Source organism: Erpetoichthys calabaricus, chromosome 8, assembly GCF_900747795.2.
Source record: "Erpetoichthys calabaricus chromosome 8, fErpCal1.3, whole genome shotgun sequence".
Lineage (NCBI taxonomy): Eukaryota > Metazoa > Chordata > Cladistia > Polypteriformes > Polypteridae > Erpetoichthys > Erpetoichthys calabaricus.
This window is the reverse complement of record NC_041401.2, coordinates 69,547,129-69,568,315: the sequence shown is the minus strand read 5'-3', so window position 1 is coordinate 69,568,315 and position 21,187 is coordinate 69,547,129. Positions and strand designations below refer to the sequence as shown.

The following is a 21,187-nucleotide window of genomic DNA, read 5'->3' as shown; positions in this document are numbered from 1 at the left end:
TCTTGTCTGTTCTTTTATTACTAAAACTAGGGGGCTCTGCCCCCTGCTCGCTTCGCTCGCCAACCCCTGGTGTTGGGAATGACAAAGAGCATGATGTATGAATGAGATATAGAATAGTGTGACGGTGTAGATGATGCAAATAGAAAGCAAACAATAAAGTGTGTGGCACAGTGTAAAGGTTTATTTGAAAATGTCTTTGTACACGCCGTTTAAGTGTAAAAGGTAATTCCAGCTCAGAAACTTGTAAGGTCATTTAAGATGGTTATTGTTGTGATCAGAGTCAAGTTTGTCAGAGCTTAGAAAGAGTTGTGTCTCTCCAAGAAGTAATGGAATGACTTGGGTATTTATGTTTTCCACATTAATATTTTTTGGACATAATATAGTGCGTTGTGTTAAAAGGGGCATTTGGTCTAATGAGATTGCTGTTCCAAATGTCTCTGTAACTAAGTCGTCGCAGATAAAGGCTTGAGGAATTGTAATAATATGTGGCTGAAGTCCATCTGTATTGGTGAGTGTACCATATCTCAGTTGTAATAAGCAATTGTTATGATTTGGTTCTGGACATCGTATCTTTTTTAATAACTGTATCTTTTGAAAGTAATGCCAATTGTCTGCGTATTTTAAGGTGCACTGAACAATAGCTGAGTGCATGGCATCTGGAAGAATAGCTAATCACTGTCTAAAATCTCCTCCTCATAAAAGTACCTTTCCTCCAAATCGAATATTATTATTCATAAACGTTTGTAGAAGTTTATGAATGGTGTTGAGTAAGTGACTTCATGCCATTGAACATTCATCAATAAACAACATTTTTTCAAGACGGATGTCATGTGCAGTGCCACCGTTAATGTTCATAGTGGATACCGATTTGTAGGATCTAATGTAGTTGATAAAGATTTAACTTTCAGGTACATCGTCAGTTATAAGCTTCTGTAGATATTCAGTATATGAATGTAAAGAAGGCAGTCTAATTTGACCCTTTTGACAACAACGTGTAAATGTATAACTTGTATTGCCAGTTGTTTCTTCAGGGAAGTGAACTGAATGACAATGATTGCAAATGACATTCATTAATCCGAATGAATTTTACTGGTGTATGTTTTGCTTGTGCCGTTTGAGAGGCGCGTTGTTGCATGTGTAGTATTTGGGACGTGTTGTTTTGGAGCTGTAATCGATTTGCCTGTGCTGTGTGAGAAGCCCGTTGTAGCCTTCCTTGCCGTTAACGTATGTCGGAGACGGGAGGTGTTTCGTTTTGAATCCGTGCCTGTTGCGATGCAGCACTTTGATTGATAGTTTGCGTAATGTGGATCTAGGATGTAGATTTGTGCATATTTGCGTTGTTGATTTGTTTCAGGGTGCACTGTTCCAATGCGATGCAGTATTTTTGCACATATGCGAAAGCAGTATGGTCCATTGCCTTTTGGTGGCCTGATATTTACTCCGGTATATGCAAAAGCAAATGAACTATTGTAGGATTTAATGCAGTTCATAAAGTTTTTACTTTTAGGTACATCGTTAGTTAGAAGCTTTAGTTGAGCTTTGCGTTTTTGGAGTCGAGACATTTTTTCTTTTAGAAATATGGATAAGTAATAAGGAGTATTGCACTCACTGTTAATATGGAGCCTTTTCTGCGGTTGAATGGTTAATAGTGCCTTATTGTAATGAGATTCACCTATGCTGCATAGCCGTCTATTTTGTTGTTTCTTTCGTGTTCGTGTGTTTGTTCCTGTTATCATTTCCTTTTCGTTTTGTACCCGTGACCGTGTATTCATGACTTGTTTCTTTCTCAGCATGCGAAATATGGATAAGTAATAAGGAGGATCGCAGTCACTGTTAATATGTTTCCTTTTCTGCAGTTGAACGGTTAATAGTGCCTTATTGTAAGGAGATCCACCTATGCTGTCTAGTGTGAAGGTGTTGACGTTCACTTTATAATATTTGGCTTTGGGTGTCACTTCTTATGGATGTGTTTGGGGGGGTTGAGGATTGTTGTCGCGCGAGCGTCTTCTTTCTTTTTGTGTTCCTGTGTCTTGTTGAATCCCCCTCTTTGTGTGTGTCCCGTCCCTTGCTTGTAGGGTCTGTGGGGTGGTTTTGTGTTCTTTTTTTTGTGTTCCATGGGCTTGTTGAATCCCCCTCTTGGTGTGTGTCCCGTCCGGTGCCTGTGGGGGGGGGGGTGCCTTGCTGTTGTGCGCGAGCCTCTTTTTTTTTTTTTTTTTGGGTCTAGTTTCGTGTGCAATGTGTTTCGTGCTTTGCTTGCGTTTGAATACTTTTTTATGTGCCTTTTCCTTTTTTCGGTGCTCTTTGCGCCTCATTTCTCCATTTTTCCTGTGCTCACTCCTTTTTTCTGTGGTCTTGTCCGCCTCTCGCGGCCCCTCATCCGCCTCTCTCGCCCTCTTTTGTCCGCCTTTCTCGGCTCCTCAGCCGACTCTCGCGGACTCTTTTTGCGCCTGCGCAGTACGTCTTTTTGCAGCTACGGCCCATTGCCGGATGTGCCTGCGTCCATCATCCGGTTTAGCATTCTCGGTTAGTAATATGGATACTGCAAGAATCTCTTTAGGTCATCTTTCAGCTTTTCCACAATATTTCTCTCTGACTGCCTTTTGGCTTTCCAACTGTTGGTCACACATTCTCCTAAACCTTATAGTTAAAAGTGGAGTTATTTGCCTTATATGTCTTATATAGCTGCAGTCTCTTTTCTTTGTTCCATTGTTTATCCTCCATGCAGTTCTTTTTAAGTTCTTACTGCTTCTGAAATTTGTGATGGTTGTATTAGATAGATAGAGATAGACGGATACTTTATTAATCCCAAGGGGAAATTCACATACTCCAGCAGTAACATAGTGATATAAATGCAGGTAAAACAGACAATAACTCTGTATAATGTTAACGTTTAACCCCCCCCCCCCGCCCCCCCACCCGGGTGCAATTGAAGAGTCGCATAGTGTGGGGGAGGAACTGTCTGTCAGTGGAGCAGGGCATTGGCAGCAGTCTGTTGCTAAAGCTGCTCTTCTGTCTGGAGATGATAATATTTAGTGGATGCAGTGGATTCTCCATGATTGACAGGAGCCTGCTCAGCGCCTGTCGCTCTGCCACAGATGTTAAACTGTCCAGCTCCATGCCTACAATAGAGCCTGCCTTCCTCACCAGTTTGTCCAGGCGTGAGGCATCCTTCTTCTTAATGCTGCCTCCCCAGCACACCACTGCGTAGAAGAGGGCACTCGCCACAATCGTCTGATAGAACATCTGCAGCATCTTATTGCAGATGTTGAAGGGCGCCAGCCTTCTAAAGAAGTATAGTTGGCTCTGTCCTCTCTTGCACAGAGCATCAGTATTGGCAGTCCAGTCCAATTTATTATCCAGCTGCACTCCCAGGTATTTATAGATCTGCACCCTTTAAACACAGTCACCTCTGAAAATCACGGGGTCCAGGAGGGGTCTGGGTCTCCTAAAATCCACCACCAGCTCCTTGGTTTTGCTGATGTTCAGGTGTAGGTGGTTTGAGTCACACCATTTAACAAAGTCCTTGATTAGGTTCCTATACTCCTCCATTATGCATTGTACGTAAAACACTTTCAGACTTTCTCCACTGTTTCTCACCTGGTTCCAAACTTAAAATCTTATCTAAGTGTGCCTATTCTGGGTTTTGCTACATTTGCTCAACATTTGCCATCCTAAAATTAAACTGTACTGTTTTAGTTTTTGAATATGCGCTTTTCAAAAACTGAAATATATTGTATTGTGGTTACTAGATCTATTAGTTCAATCATGTCTTCCCCTGAATTCTATCCTGATTATTACACAATTCGAAATCAAGGCAGTCTTCTATCTTTGGTGTTTAACTTACTGTGTTAAAAACCGTCACTCATTGTGTCTAAAAACTCCTGTGCTTGTGCTGTGCTATATGTAAGGTTATCCCAATTAATATTTAGGTAATTGAAGCTCACCATGACTTTATGATTAATTATGTGCAGCTTCATATGAATCCAACTCACTTGATTTATTTTTAATACTCCTAGCATTAAGGTAAGCATTTTTGTATATACAAACATATTGCTCATTTTACTTTATCTTTTTCAAAGTAGGCTCTAAATTTCCAAAATATCTTTTATACTTATATTAATACTACTATTCATTCCTTTATGTAAAGTTTTAAACCTGGCCTGGCCCAAATTCTTTGCCCCATAGTTTAAGCAATCCTTGACTAACCTACATCTCTCCAATATATTATTGACCCTCCAGTTCAAATGCAGTCTGCTACAGAGGTACAGGTTCCATCTTTTATTGACTGTCCCATAAACCAATCTCACTGTCATTCACCCATATTTGAGCCACATGTTAGGACTTCTAATCTCAGTCTTACCTGGAATGGCATGTGCCAAGGGCAGAATTTTAGAGAAGAGCACATTCTTAGTTCTGATCCTCAGCTTAGTGCCCCACTATATAAATTTGTATTGCAGAACTAACAGCCTGCCATTACGTGTGCCATTTGTTTCAGTACAAACAATGATAACTGCATCCACCTCTTCTCTGTTCAGGAGCCTATCTACCATTCCAGGGATGTCTCTCGCCTGTACGCCTGAAAGGCAACACACTGTACAATACTCAAGTTCCCCACTCTCACGACTTACCTTTATCTCTGGACTAGTTTTGAGGTAACCTGTTGGACTCCTTAACCCTGCCTCGTACCTTAGACTTGTCAGAATCTACATCAAGCTCTGTAAGACCCTGTAAATGGTGTGACACTTCCAGCTCTGAAGTTAATGCTCCAGACAGTGTTTACCTCTTACTTTGCACTTGCATTATGTCAGGTCATAATTCATCTATCTCTGTCTCTCTTGTCTGCACTCTTCTCCTGCACCATTTTGGGTGGGCACATGTTCACCCTAAAGGACACCAGAGCAGGATCCACCCATTCTCTACTATAACACATTCTAGCTACCCTCCTCTTCAGGTTCAGGAGATCAAAGTTTTGGATTAGCTGGCATCTTCCTCATATGTAGTCCTCCTTGAGGCAGGCCTCACTGAAGTAAGCTTCTGAAAATCCAATGTCAAAATGGACTTGTTTAATTTAAGATTCTCTTTCCATCCCTTATTTTTTTCTCTCTAATAAACCTGTTTACTTGTTTACTATTAGGGGAAGTGACAGCTGTTAAATATTTATTGTGTCACCATAATTCAGCTTACTCTTCGCTTCCACTGAGCTACAGCAGATGTCCTCTTCAAACACCTGTGCGGAGGAAACAACAGCAAAAAACACTTCTGAAGAAAACAAAGCTGTGAAAAGCATTACACAGCGCCTTAGCAACAACTAAAAACATATTTTTAGGTCCAAATGCTATATATTAATTAAACTTAACAACAGAAAAGTAAACTTACACCACACATCATGCAGACCCAACACTCGACTCTCAGCTCAGCACTCAGATCACAGAGGATGACATCAGTATATCAGCAGTCTTGTTAGCACATTACGGCTCTAAATTTTAGAATTTTTAGGTTAAGAAATTCCATTTTCTTTTAAATTTATTTTTATTGTGCCAAATGTGATATTTAAATGCATATATTTTCTACTGGGATTGTAGGTCAACCACAGTTTATATACTAATGAGCAATATTTTGTAGTTTAATTAAATCATACTGAAAACTATTTTTGTCATTTTCCTTACTGTGTCTTTAGGACAACATGTATAACTTTTTGTTATTTTGGTTTTAGGAGTATGCTTATTCTGCACTTATTTTCACCAGTGTCAACATCTTGGAAGCCTTGACATACAATAATAATGTAAAATGTTGTCTGTAGTGTGCTTGCCAGCTTCCCTTTCTGCTCCATTGTTATAGGACTCTTTGTTTCATGACTTGAAACAGGCAAAACACAGAGATGACTAACAGACCTTTAATAGCAGATGACTTTGATATGCCTTTTACATAGCAATTCTTAAGCATATCGGGACAGTGGAGAGGGGAAATTGAGGTCCCATTTACTCCATTAGTGTCTACTGAGACTGTTTCCTCTGCAAGCATAAGATACAAGTTTAGATTTCCAGATGTCTTATTACAAGTGGGTATTTATTGCAGTTTGTAAAATTTTAAGGCAGTCTCAGGTGTGACTTGTACAAAGAATTAACTTAATTCTGAAGAAATTCCAAAAATATGCTCAAGTTATCCAGGAGGCTTATTACTCATTTGAACTAATGCTTCCTTTGTTGAATACAGTATAAAGCCATCAGAATTTTTTTTTTCTTTTAATGCCTTTAGGGGTAGATTGAAACCATGTGATTCACAGTTAGTTATCACAGTACCACAAGATGAACATTTGAACAAGATTTTGTCTTGTTCTTAAGGTTCATCATTCCTGTTTTGTTAGATTTAAGTATCATTTGCCAAATCTGACTTTCCCATATTCCATACTGAAGACATACACGTCTGGATTCAACTGCGTGTTGGTGTAAAACATGGATATTCTATAATAATTGTATTAGTTTTTAAAAATATTAGGTTTGGTTTCAGTTTGTTTAGTTTCTCTTTTTGTTAACTTATTGCTTACAATTAGACATCTGTAATGTGTTTCTCTTGACTTAGCATGCTATTTAACTTCTGTTTACATCACACAACTATTCAAAATACCCATGCTTATGTGACCTGCACCTGCTGTGAAAGGAGAATAATTGAAAACTTTGTACGTGCTCAAGGTCATACTGACTATTGTCACTGTTGAATTCACACATGAAAGATCAGGTAATGTAAAATGTATATACAGTGGTGTGAAAAACTATTTGCCCCCTTCCTGATTTCTTATTCTTTTGCATGTTTGTCACATAAAATGTTTCTGATCATCAAACACATTTAACCATTAGTCAAATATAACACAAGTAAACACAAAATGCAGTTTTTAAATGATGGTTTTTATTATTTAGGGAGAAAAAAATCCAAACCTACATGGCCCTGTGTGAAAAAGTAATTGCCCCCTTGTTAAAAAATAACCTAACTGTGGTGTATCACACCTGAGTTCAATTTCCGTAGCCACCCCCAGGCCTGATTACTGCCACACCTGTTTCAATCAAGAAATCACTTAAATAGGAGCTGCCTGACACAGAGAAGTAGACCAAAAGCACCTCAAAAGCTAGACATCATGCCAAGATCCAAAGAAATTCAGGAACAAATGAGAACAGAAGTAATTGAGATCTATCAGTCTGGTAAAGGTTATAAAGCCATTTCTAAAGCTTTGGAACTCCAGCGAACCACAGTGAGAGCCATTATCCACAAATGGCAAAAACATGGAACAGTGGTGAACCTTCCCAGGAGTGGCCGGCCGACCAAAATTACCCCAAGAGCGCAGAGACGACTCATCCGAGAGGTCACAAAAGACCCCAGGACAACGTCTAAAGAACTGCAGGCCTCACTTGCCTCAATTAAGGTCAGTGTTCACGACTCCACCATAAGAAAGAGACTGGGCAAAAACGGCCTGCATGGCAGATTTCCAAGACGCAAACCACTGTTAAGCAAAAAGAACATTAGGGCTCGTCTCAATTTTGCTAAGAAACATCTTAATGATTGCCAAGACTTTTGGGAAAATACCTTGTGGACTGATGAGACAAAAGTTGAACTTTTTGGAAGGCAAATGTCCCGTTACATCTGGCGTAAAAGGAACACAGCATTTCAGAAAAAGAACATCATACCAACAGTAAAATATGGTGGTGGTAGTATGATGGTCTGGGGTTGTTTTGCTGCTTCAGGACCTGGAAGGCTTGCTGTGATAGATGGAACCATGAATTCTACTGTCTACCAAAAAATCCTGAAGGAGAATGTCCGGCCATCTGTTCGTCAACTCAAGCTGAAGCGATCTTGGGTGCTGCAACAGGACAATGACCCAAAACACACCAGCAAATCCACCTCTGAATGGCTGAAGAAAAACAAAATGAAGACTTTGGAGTGGCCTAGTCAAAGTCCTGACCTGAATCCAATTGAGATGCTATGGCATGACCTTAAAAAGGCGGTTCATGCTAGAAAACCCTCAAATAAAGCTGAATTACAACAATTTTGCAAAGATGAGTGGGCCAAAATTCCTCCAGAGCGCTGTAATAGACTCATTGCAAGTTATCGCAAACGCTTGATTGCAGTTATTGCTGCTAAGGGTGGCCCAACCAGTTATTAGGTTCAGGGGGCAATTACTTTTTCACACAGGGCCATGTAGGTTTGGATTTTTTTTCTCCCTAAATAATAAAAACCACCATTTACAAACTGCATTTTGTGTTTACTTGTGTTATATTTGACTAATGGTTAAATGTGTTTGATGATCAGAAACATTTTGTGTGACAAACATGCAAAAGAATAAGAAATCAGGAAGGGGGCAAATAGTTTTTCACACCAGTGTATAGAAAAAATAAAAGAACTTGAAAAAAGAATATAAAAGGCTGAAGGTCAGTCTTCTTATTATGTAACATTGCCAGGCATCAAAAAACAGATGGAGGTGAAAATTTGTTGAGCAGCACAACATCAGCTTGCACAAGTTCCACTTGTACAAGTCCAGATCAGTGAGCAGAGTTGGCCTGATGCATGCTACACATGTCCATGACATGCCAATTCCTGGTCACCATTGCTGTTTCATGTGCCAGTGTAATTTTTGGAACACAATGTTTGTCTTCGTGTGCTTTGACAACTAAAATTTTATTTTTTAAGAAAGCTGTTTTGTCTGGCAGTATTGTTATCCTTTCAACCTGTTCACACTTTTCCTTCAGGATAATAGGACATAACCAGTAAATGAGCTCAGAAAAAGTACAAATAACATGTTCTTTCAGGGTGTTTTGTCTTAGTATTTTTTTGTATGCAGTGTCATGCATACAAATGGCTAAACATATACTAAATCAAAAACATGGGCAAATAATATGAATACTTACACTCAGCTAACATTGGTCATTAACATTCCATGTGGCAGTATGCTTGCATCAGAAATGTCAGAATAAAAAAAGGTTATATCTAGTCTAATCTAGAAATCATTTTCTTGGTTTTACTGTATATTGAGCACTAAAATCTTTGGTATTTTTATAAAGGCCACTTTCTTCTTTCTGAGGTATGTAGTTGAAGGTGTTATTTCTTAATATGTTTTGTATTAGTCAGTTTTAAAGTATTTTAGTAGAAAAGTTAAATCTTTCAATTACTATAATTTTATAGCATGGGTGTCTCTTGTGGTCAGTGCATTGCATTTGTCTCTGGGATCTAGATCTGTCCAGTAGGTTAGCTTTTCTCCTATAGCACAAGTTGAACAGGATGTGTCTTTGTGAGCTTTTCATCAACATGCATAAAAACTGATGTCTCCCTCTCTGTCTCTCTCTGCCATAAAACATGACTAGTGTTTATATCCTGAAATGAGTAATAATTTTTGTTTGATTATAAACCATTTGTTGGTTTCCATCTTAAAGTGTTTAGGATCTATAAATACCCTGATGAGTGTAGAGACTGAGGTATTTCCCTCCCTCATTAAGTATGTGGCACGGGCACATCTGTCAGGAAGCTGCAGAATCATTCACATGTCTTAAAGGTCAAGCATTCATTCAAATTAATAAACAGTTATTCTGTTTTTGTATTGCTCTTGGAGGCTGAATATTTGATTAAATACAATTTTAAAATGAAACGTTTAAAGACAGCTAGTAATTATAATGAATCTATAATGAATGCATTGTCCACTAATATGTTCATTTCGCAGATTACAACAGAAGTGTACTAAAACTGCAGCACCTCAGGATGAGATGTGACTAGCCTTGTATTAATGCATAACAGATTTTGTGCATCAGATCAGAACTGTTGTAATGCAGAGTGCCAAAATGTACATTCATTATGTGAAAAATATACACTGATTTAAAAAGAAAATATGTAGCAGTTAACTGTACTCAACAAAAAATAAATTTCCTTAGTGTGCTGGCTTAGCCAGTCCTATCCATCAGTGTTTCTTTGCTGTATGTCTGCATATAAAACATTTTCTTTAAAATTGCTGAACAACTTTGCACTCCTCAATTTTTATTGATTGCATGAGTTCTTACTCTTCTGTCTTTCTCCTGTTATAATTTGTCCAACATATTTCTTGTTAGAATTTCCCTACTATTTACAAGATATACTTGTTATTTTTAAGGCTTTCCCACCTTTTCCCTCTTTTTTTCACTTACTTAAATACATTAATTTGAAACATTTTAATGAAAAGTATTTACATTGTATATAATGTTTGAGCATAGTCCATTACAGTTAACCCAAGTAACACAGAGTGTGTGGCAAAGCACTAAAAACTGTGACCGTCGTCCTTTACACCATTGATCACTCCTGTTGGTGAAATGCAGTTCCTGTTTCATGCTTGAAACGTGTGAAACATGGCTGCCTGTCCTTTAGTTTATTTAAGCAGGCTATTTTCATCTCAAGCTGTACTCATGAGTTAAGTCTGATGTCCCAGGTGTCTAGTAGAAAGTTATTTATGACCCTTTGCTTGTACCTGCTTGTACCTGACGATAATATTTGCCTTTTCTTATTATTTGTTTTTAGCTTACCTTTCTTTGAACCATGGATAGTGTGACTGTGTTTCCATTTCCTCTTCTGGCTTGCCTTGCTAATAAGGGTCCTTCTCCTGTATTTACTCACTCAATATCTTCTTCAGTAACATGGAAACAGCCACACAATCCCATCTCTTACACTAGCTAAGGGCTGTTTACATGAGTAATTGTTTAAATAATTCAAAATAAAATAGGTATTTAATAGTGAAATTTTTATATAGTTTAGGACAAGTTTCAGTGATTGTATAATTCCATTCCATTCCATTATCCAACCCACTATATTCTAACTAGGCGGAGTGGTGGCTCTGAGGCTAGGGATCTGCACTGGCAATCAGAAGGTTGCTGGTTCAAATCCCGTAAATGCCAAAAGAGACTCTGCTCTGTTGGGCCCTTGAGCAAGGCCCTTAACCTGCAATTGCTGAGTGCTTTGAGTAGTGAGAAAAGCGCTATATAAATGCAATGAATTATTATTATTAACTACAGGGTCGCGGGGGTCTGCTGGAGCCAATCCCAGCCAACACAGGGAGCAAGGCAGGAATTAAACCCTGGGCAGGGTACCAGCCCACCGCAGGAATGTATAATTGTCAGAAATATGTTTTCTTCCATTGCATTGGATTTTTAAATGACTGGAATATTTTTTTTTCAGCTTTGGAGAAAAGAGATGGTATTGTTGGTCCCCAATATCAAATCAAATAAAATCTAATCTCACTGAAAGTGAATATGCTCTGTAGAAGCCAAATGTCGTGCATATTGCAGTCACAGACTTCATGTAGAACAGGGGAAAGGAGTTTAATTAATTGAGTACTTCCTTAAGAGCCAGAAATGTCTCCTTTTACGAAATTGGTTTGTCACCTTCATTCACCGTGACCCTCCATGACTATAACTTGGTCATTCTCATACTGATTATGTATGGCTTTTTTAATCATTGAGTCTTGAAGTTTTTTATTTTTTTGTTGAATAAGATAAAACATTTGCAGCCTTGAGTTAAAATGCTTCATATTTGAAGCTCATCTCTGCCCCATTTTTTTATATTAATTTCCATCCCTACACCCGCATCAATTCCCTCTCAAGAATATGATTATTGAAAACTTGACATGATTGATATCACCATACTGTAGTTACTAAAAATTGTTGTATACTATAGACTGAAGCAAGCTTGAACACTGGATGATGAAACAGAACAGAAACAAATTATCAACATGTGAGCACAAACCCTTAATACATTAAAAGGATCCCACAGCAGTTTGTTTTCTCCAGGGATACTCTGCTGGCAGGGAGTATTTGTGTTCCTCTCCTTCAGAGTCAACTGGTCATACCTCTGCAATAACATCAATGGATGCCCATCCATCCATCCATCCATTATCCAACCCGCTATATCCTAGCTACAGGGTCACAGGGGTCTGCTGGAGCCAATCCCAGCCAACACAGGGCGCAAGGCAAGAAACAAACCCCAGGCAGGGCACACACACACCAAGCACACACTAGGGACAATTTAAAATCGCCAATGCACCTAACCTGCATGTCTTTGGACTGTGAGAGGAAATCAAAGTACCCAGAGGAAACCCACATAGACACGGGGAGAACATGCAAACTCTACGCAGGAAGGACTCGGGAAGCGAACCCGGGTCTCCTAACTGCGAGGCAGCAGCGCTACCCACTGCGCCACCGTGCCGCCCATCAATGGATGTATACCATTCAGTTCCTTTGTGTGTGTTAATCAAATTGATTTTCCTTTGTTTTGCTGTGTGTTTAAGCTATTCTAGATTTTTAAGTGTATGTGTGTTGATTTTGGTAAAGTTTGCAATTGCATTTTACTTGTGAACTTGTTACAACACTCTGAGTGTGCACTAAGTGAAGAGGGCTGTGCAAAAACTTGACTTTATTTGTACAGTATATGTAAACATTTCAATTTTAAAGCATCAAACACTACACATTTACAATTATAACATGCCTAAAACATAATTAACATTGAAAAAGAAATGAAAGACAGTCTACATATTCAAATTTTAATGTTTATTAATCTTTATTAAGCTATATTTCTATAGTGCCTAAATTTAATAAGAAAATTTAAACATTTGAACATATGCTGTACTTAGTCAAGCTAACAATGAATAAGAAAGAAACAATCCTCCCCTTTAAACAGATGGTACTTGGTCATGGCTAGCTTACTATATAATCAGTCTCTTTATAAGCATTCCGTAGTACACTATAGTGCAGAGAAATGTCAGCAGTTGTGGTGAAATGTGATGTAGTTGAGGTGTTCGGTGTGAAATCACTGATTTGTTCTAAGGTCATCTTGGTCAAGTTGGCAGTGGAGCCAAGTGCCAGTGCAGAAAATCACAAAGAGAAACAGAATGGGAAAGATTTAATAATAGCCAGGCACAATGATTGTCATGATTATTAAAGGGACAACATGATCATCCTCTGAAACTGCTCCATGCTGTTCTATACAAAAAGATTATAATTATGCTGACCATCTTTCTGTAAAACTCAAATCCTGTTTGGGTTTCAAACCTATGTGCATTTTGTAGCTTGAAAATTGAATTTACATGGTCTCTAATAAAAATTCTGTTGTAGTTTTTGTCAAATGGATATATCAGGGAAATAACAGTACTTGTGTTATGGTGATGTAATGGTAGCACTGCTGCCTCACACTAACATGATCTGGTTTTGCGTCATTGGTCCTCCCTGTGGAGATTTTGCATATTCTCCCTGTGTCTGCGTGAGTTTCCTCCAGGTGCTCCGGTTTCCTCCCACAGTTTAAATGGATGAGTGTGTGTGTTCACCCTTCAGTGGACTGGTGCTCTGTCCTGGGCTTGTCCCCTCCTTGGGTTCTATGCTAGCTGGGACAAGCTCCAGTCCCACCTTGATCCTGTTCAGGACTAAGCAGGTTAGAAATGACTGACTGACTGTGGAAATTGAACCCCAGCAAATTTTAACATATGTAGTAGGGTCTTCTCTGGGGAGGATTTAAGCTCCTCTGTGACCTCAAATATTATAAATGACCCAAAGAATGGAGCCTAGTTAGCTTGTAAGACATCACATTCACAGTGTGATGAATGTTTAGGTGTTCTGGTGAATCTTGTAAGTCAGAATTAATAAAATCCTTAATAGTGCAGCTCCTGAGAACACATGCTTCATTCTGCTTGAATTTTAAAGAGACTGCATCACCTTTTCTAAGTCTGATGCCAGACAAACGGTCTTTTGTGATCCCACACTTTTTGACTTACTGTATGTGCTTATTGCAAATTTGAAGCAGAAACAGAAAATGCACTTTCTTAGATCTGTTTGAGTAGAGAGTGCAGGGCTATTTAATAAATAATGCTGTGCAGGGATGTAGTCTCAGGCAACAAATGGTTTCAGTTATGAACTCCTTTTATGAAAAATAGCCAAATGAACAAATAGCGGAGGGGAAATAGCACAATCAAAGGCTTTCCTTTTTACCCCCCAGTGCAAGCATAATTCCACATAGACCGCAATTAGATGTACTCCCAGATATTACCTATCTCTTCTGGATGAAGAGTTGCCTCAAAGAACAAAGATTGAACCACACCCATAGAACTGCCAACCATTTAAACTACAAACCCTTTAAAATCTACATCTTTAAATTTTCTTGTTTTAAATCCTGACTAAGCCTGCAATGTGCCTTACATAGTAAAGTGTTAACACAGACAACTAACTATGTATTTGAGTTGTTTACTCAGATGGCACGTATGGATGTGCCATTGTGGAGGAGCTGGACTACCTGTATAACCTAAATCAGCTGCAGGTACCGCCTCATGCTTCCAGTAGTGACAAGGACACTAGCAAAATGCAAAACTAGAGAAGAATCACTAAGGAAGTTATGGAGAGAGCAACTGTCTGTGGCCATCACCTGCAAAACCATTCCCTTTTTGGGGGTTGCTTTGCTGTTGCCACTCCAGTGCACCTGTTGTCACTTTCATTTGCACCAAAGCAGGTGAAGTTCATTCACAATCACTTATGCTTCCTAACAGGATAGACTGATATCCCAGACGTTTAATTGACTTGGTGTTAGAATATTAGGTTTAAGTATTCCCTTAATTTTTTTAGGAACATATATATAGTATATTAGGGCAGGGAATCAATTAAAAAAAGATATATAATTAATAACAATTAATCACATTTAACATTAAAAAATTGTAATTATAAAATTCTTGAAGTAAATTAACATTGAATCACAAATCTGATTTAGAATCAACATAAAGGAATTTAAATAAAATGTAACGGCACATTTTAAACTTAAAAAATGACCTTAAACCTGAACTTTTAACAAAATACTACTTGAGCAAGTACAACCTGAACTTCATTACCTTTCTAAAAGACAAGCTGAAAAGAAGGCAATAAGAAAAAAAGGAAAATGTATTAATTCTCAGATTGGTATGGCATATGAGACACAGACATGTCAAAGTAAGAATTAAACGATCAAAACATCTATTGACTTTGAATGCAGTGCTGAATACTGATTTAACTGAAAGAATACACATCTCTTAAAAGGGCATACATTTAAACTTGTGCTAAAACTACTCAAATACTATCAATTGTTCACCACCATCAACGACTTGATAATTATACTCTACACAAGTGTTTTTCATCTGGTGCGCCATGGAAATAGCAGTATAGTGCCCGTGGTTCCAGACCTGAGAGAGACACACTTCTCAGGTGGTCAGTACTTGCCTGAGGAGGACAGGACTAACTGGAGAAGCTGACAATAAAAGCAGCACAGTAATCGCTGTTTTGCAGACATAGCACCCAGAGAGCACTTTAGCAGCCAGGAGACATGTTGGGAGTCCATCTGCCTGGGTGCATGTTTGGCAACAACTCTGGCAGAGCCAAGGGACAGCGGGCATACAAGTTGCCTCTGACCCCAGGTGAGTGAAGTGAGGCAGAGAGAGGATCGCCTGTGTAAGCTGGCAGAGAGATGAAGCAGCTGGAAAATGCTTCCAAAGTGTTCCCTAAGTGCTGTGTCTTCTGAGCTGCTTTATTTGCCTCCCTGTGTTGTGCCCCTTTGTATAGTTTTGCATGTGTATAGATTTAATAGTTTTGTGGATGGTAGAATTGTGGTGTGCCTTGGGATTTTTTCAGTTACAAAAGGTGTGCCACCATAGAAAAATGGTTGGAAAACAGTGCTCTACCAACACCTTTGCTCCTGACATGTTAAAAAGATCTCCATACCTGCTGTCTCACTTAAAAACTGACATCATGCATTACTTGGATGGTTATGTTGTGTTGTTTGCATACATAAGCCAATATACTGCAAAGTGGAATAATGGGTAGGGATAATCATTACACTTTGCAGAATTTTGTCATTATATTAGGACAGTCATTATTGTAAACTGGCTGGCAGACTGGTGAGTTAAATACAGAAGTACTAGAGACTTATTTTAGTTTTAGTGCCACTCAAGGATAACTTATTTAGCACTTACGTGATATGACAATAACCTTCTTACAGAAACATGAAATGAAAAAAAAGAGAGCATAATTTGTACCTTCACAACTTTTTTCTAGCATTGCACCAGGACTGCCACAAATCCTCCACTCCCTCCCTTTCCTCCCACTCCCCTACTCCTATGTCATTTGTATAAATCAAGAAAATAAACACCTGTGCTACGTAATGACATGTGGCATATCGTTTGTGAACCACGTAATATAAAATGTTAAACCTTTAAATGAAAGGTTGTATATAAATAGTACTCAATTATACACAATTCTTTAGGTACACACTTAATTTATTTGTATTATTGTTTTGTAATGTTAAAAAAAAAAATACATGAAAATACCGCCCTGACCAAAGCACTACCTGAGGCGTTTGCCTCGTTGCTCGCCCAGGATGTGAGGGTATTTTTTAACACATTAAACACGCCACATTCAACAAGTTGCTGGAAACATTCCTCAGGGATCTTGGTCCATATTAACATAATAACATCACGTAGTTGGTGCAGATTTACGGCTGTGCATCCATGATGCGAATCTCCCATTCCTCCACATCCCACAGATGCGCTATTGGATTGAGATCTGGTGACTGGAGGTCATGAATTCATTGTCATGTTCAAGAAACCAGTTTGAGATGATTTGTGCTTTGTAACATGGCGTATTATTTTGCTGGAAGTAGCCATCAGATGATGGGTACTTGGTAGTCATAAAGTGACATGGTCAGCAAAAACTGTTCAGGTTGGCTGTGGCATTTAAATGATGCTCAATTGCTACTGAGGGGTGCAAACTATGTCCAGAAAATGTCCCCAACACCATTACACCACCACCACCACCCTGAACCATTGATACAAGTCAGAATGGATCCATGCTTTCATATTATTAACATCAGATTCTGACCCTGTCATCCAAATGTTGCAGCAGAAATCGAGATTCATCATACCAGGCAACGTTTTTCCAGTCTTCTATTGTCCAGTTTTGGTGACCCCATGCGAATTGTAGCTTAATTTGCCTGTTCATAGCTGACATGAGTGGCACCCAGTTTGGTTTCCTGCTGCTATAGCCCATCTTCAAAGTTTGACATGTTGTTTGTTCGGAGATGCTCTTGGAATTACTGTTGCCTTTTTATCACCTCAAACCAGTCTGGCCGTTCTCCTCTGACCTCTGGCATCAACAATGTATTTTCACAAAGACAACTGCCGCTCACTGGATATTTTCCCTTTTTCAGACCATTCTCTGTAAACCCTAAAGATGGTTGTATGTGAAAATCCCAGTAGATCAACAGGTTCTTAAATACTCAGACCAGCCAATCTAGCACCAACAACCAAAGTCACTTAAATCACCTTTCTTCTCCATTCTGATGCTCAGTTCATGTCATATTGACAATGTCTACATGCCTAAATGCATTGAGTTGCTGCCATGTGATTGGCTGATTAGATATTTGCATTAAGCAGTTGAACCTAATAAAGTGGCCAGTGAGTGTATATATGGCTAAGTGAAACCTTAAAAAAATGAAAACATTATACCATCAAGATTGTCAGACTTAAATAAAATCAGATTTGACAAACAAGTAAAACATTCTTCTTTCTTAGTTCACTAAACCAAGCGAATCCCTACATTTATTGTTCAAGTTTGTCAGTCTGATTTATGAAGTAATATAATAAAACATCTGCCATTAATTTACAGGAAGTTGCGTGCCAGGAGCTGCACGCAGAGTAATCAGAAACAAGCCCTCGACCACAAATACATTTTTTTCTACTTTTTGCTGAAGTGTGGATAAATGAGAGAGCGGGGTGGGTTGTCTTTTCTCCCTTTACTTTATTATTTTCGCACTTTATTATTTTCTTTTACCAAGATCTCAGTTGGATTCCAGTTTTCTCTTTGAGGTGACTGGACATGATGAATGGATCATCTTCTATGACTTGGACTCAACCTTAATTTTCTGAGCCTTTGTAGTCCCTGCTGCAGTGACCTCCGCACACCCAGGATAGAGTTGTATGACTACAGCTTTCATTGTGAATTTGAAAGAGCTCTGTACACTGCACCTTGATTTTCTCCATTGTATTCTGAACTGAACGTATTTGACTGGTGGCTTTTGTGTTTCTAGATTGCTGGAAGTCACAAGAAGAAGTCAAAGTCTCAAGTGAACTTCCTTACCATATCATATCTCACTCAGTTCCAGAATATTTCAATTAAAGCCTTCCGCTTAAGGACAGTTGGCCACCATGCATTAAACTGTTAAACATATAAGAATGGAGTTTAGTCCACATCAGAAACATTAGGGAAGCAAAAATTCTCCTAATAATATTTGGTTGGTCTGTTTTGTCAAAGTCAAAATAGTGGTCAAGGACGTATTGATAAAAAAATTAAAAAACAGGAGAATGCTGTTGAAAAATACAATAAAATCGTTCAAATGGGGAAAGAAATAGGATAATCAGAGGTTCATTTGCAGTTGATCTTGTCTTGTGACAAGACTGGTTACTTATCTGACTACTTAATAAAAGGAATGCTGGGAGTTTCAGTTGTATTTGAATAACAGGTTGTACCAGATGTCTTACTGATTTCCAGTGTAATCATTGTAATGTCCATCTTAAAATACATAAAATACATATCAATAAATAAAGGAATACTTAAGCAAACATTCAAAATTTCATAGTCATGTTCTTACCATTTTAAATATATAGTTGTTCCTTGAGATTCATGCATTTAACTTTCTCAACGTCAAGCATTTATGTGATTTTTATTAGTAACCTAATTTTTTCTTTCTTGTTGGCAACCAATCATGCACATTTGCGGGCTTTATGACTATGCACAGATGCACGAACGTTTCAAGAACAGCTAGTATTTTTCTAGGTGCTTCATGGTCTTGTTTACCCTACCATTGCAGAATAAAGGGCTCCCGAGCATTTGTTGCAAATTTCATTGTTCTGCTTAGAAAAATTAAGCTTTGTGTTGCAGTTATTCCCGCAAAGTGTAGTGCAAGTGAGCCCAAGCATGTCAGCGATACTGCTTACTGAGAAAATAAAACTTGTTAGATAACTTTCTGCTGGAATGTCAGTAGCCGTTGTCAGCCACAAGTTTGGTGTTATTGAATTAATGGCTTGTTATATTAGCAAAAAGAGACAAAGTAGAGACTGGCTAGAGACATCAAGGCTGTCGATCCCAATCCCATCACCACTAGCAGCCTCAAGGTTAAACGTCTCGCCTCTGCTGTGCTCTCATACTCTGTGAGCCTTAAGGATCTGAAGCAGTACACAAAGCAGACGTCATTCATTAATGGATTATTTCAAGACAGTGTGTCCTTCACAATCTCCAACTCCATCTGCCAGCCGTGAAAGACAGAATGTCGGAGATGATGTCAAGATCTCACTAGTCTCGACGTCTGTCTAACTTTTTTTATTGAGATATTAGTACAAAAGGACACAGAATCCTAGAACTAGCAAGAAAAATGTTTTGCATGTTGCCATTCTTATTGTACTGCATTTTATGGGATATTTCATGATTATTGTGTTAATAAAAGTGCATATTATCAGAAATAATGATTAGTTGTAAAGATTTTTTAAGAGAAGTGTATTTTATGCAATCTCTGACAAAAGATTACAGTTTTTGGCATTCGTGAAAACCTAATCTCCTATTTCCATTAGGTTCATTGTATTAACATTTACATCTTTGACTTTCACGTCGTTTTCTAGCAACGTTAGACTCGAGTGAAAGATGAGGACTGACTGTATACAGGCAAGAGGAATTAAATGGTTTTAGTCCAGTTACTGTACTTTTTATTTAAAATAAACTTCTATTGCATTGCTTGGTAGCAAGTCAAGGCATCAGTGATACATAAAATAACGAATTACAAACAAAGGAGAAAAATGACAGGCATGTTCACAGGAGGAAATTTGTTTACCTCCCACATTACTCTGAATGTGTTTGTTAGCATTCATAGCAGTGTAATATTAAGAGTGAAGTATCTGGAGTGGGGCTTAGATTAAAAGTGACACATCAAAGCTTTTTGTTTGTAATTCTTTTGGTATATTTTGTTTATATTTTCAGTGCAATGCATCAATTACATACAGCACATACCATTTACTATTTTTACTTATCTTATATATAATTCGCCTGCTGCCTTGCTCACTCACTCACTCACGTCCGTCCGAAGCCGAATGCGCAGTCGCCTTCTGCGCACTCACTGACGTCAGTCCGAAGCCGAATGCGCAGTCGCCTTCTGCGCCGCTGCCCGAAAAACCTTACGAGACCGAAATCCAACCCCAACATCGCGGCAGGCGGCGGATTTAGCCTACGCATTATACAACTGTCTTCAACAGGTACATTAAACATTTCAAAGTTCGTCTCACTTCCAACTTATACAAATGCCTCTAAAGAGAAAATTTGCTTCATCGCGGCAGGCGGCGGATTTAGCCTACGCATTTCGGGATTATTATTCTGAAATCCCAAATCCTTCCGCCCAGGCGTAGAATATTAGCCCCGATCACAGCCAACCAATAATTAAATCTATAGCTGTTTCTTTGAATGTAAAATGACATGTTTTATGGAATGCAACGAAATAAGAAAATAGTGGTCCCAGAAACAAAAATAGTGTATATAGTTGGAAAACCATTGCCAAGTCTATTCCCTGCAATTCATAGTGGTGGTTTATGGCGTAAGCCCATGGTTCTGTCCTGTCAGCGTCATCTGTGCAGGCTGGTGGTTTTGTAATCTTGTAAGCTGTGTTTTCATGAAAGATATTGGGGTCCTTGATACGAGTTGAGGAGTGATGGAATACCAAGTAATAAATCAATTTGTTGTTATATTTTATATGTTATTGTGTCCATGTGTTAATCCTTCTTGATATAAGGCTGGGAAAGTCCTTGAATGGCTGCAGGAACTTCCAACATAATGTAGTGGCCAAAACATCATAAGATCTCAATCCATCTGTAAAATGAGTTAGGATGAGCTATTCAGAGTTGAGACCCATAGGCTAAAAATTTTGTTGCTTTGGTGGCATCTTGTTGAGTCCATTAACTGACAAATTCAAACTGTTGTGCAGGAAAATGGGAGACCATCAGACTGTTAGCACACCCAATAAACTGGCCAAATGTGGTTTTGTGTATTTGAATAGCCACTTTTAGTTAAGAGTGTTTTTTGAACAGTGAAGAGCGTTTGAATCCATGAACACTAGAAAAGATGCATAGTACCACCTAGCATCAAGGGAC

General features: G+C 38.5%; 1 protein-coding gene and 1 long non-coding RNA gene across 3 annotated transcripts in view; one reads left to right on the top strand and one right to left on the bottom strand.

Moving 5' to 3' along the window:
- Positions 1 to 7,998, bottom strand: part of LOC127529034 (uncharacterized) — a 90,661-nt gene extending 82,663 nt beyond the window's left edge. The window contains exon 1 of the long non-coding RNA XR_007935688.1: positions 7,002 to 7,998. This is a non-coding gene — a long non-coding RNA (uncharacterized LOC127529034). The remainder of the gene's footprint in view (positions 1 to 7,001) is intronic.
- Positions 1 to 21,187, top strand: part of tpst1 (tyrosylprotein sulfotransferase 1) — a 183,564-nt gene that overhangs the window by 135,713 nt on the left and 26,664 nt on the right. The window lies entirely within an intron of this gene.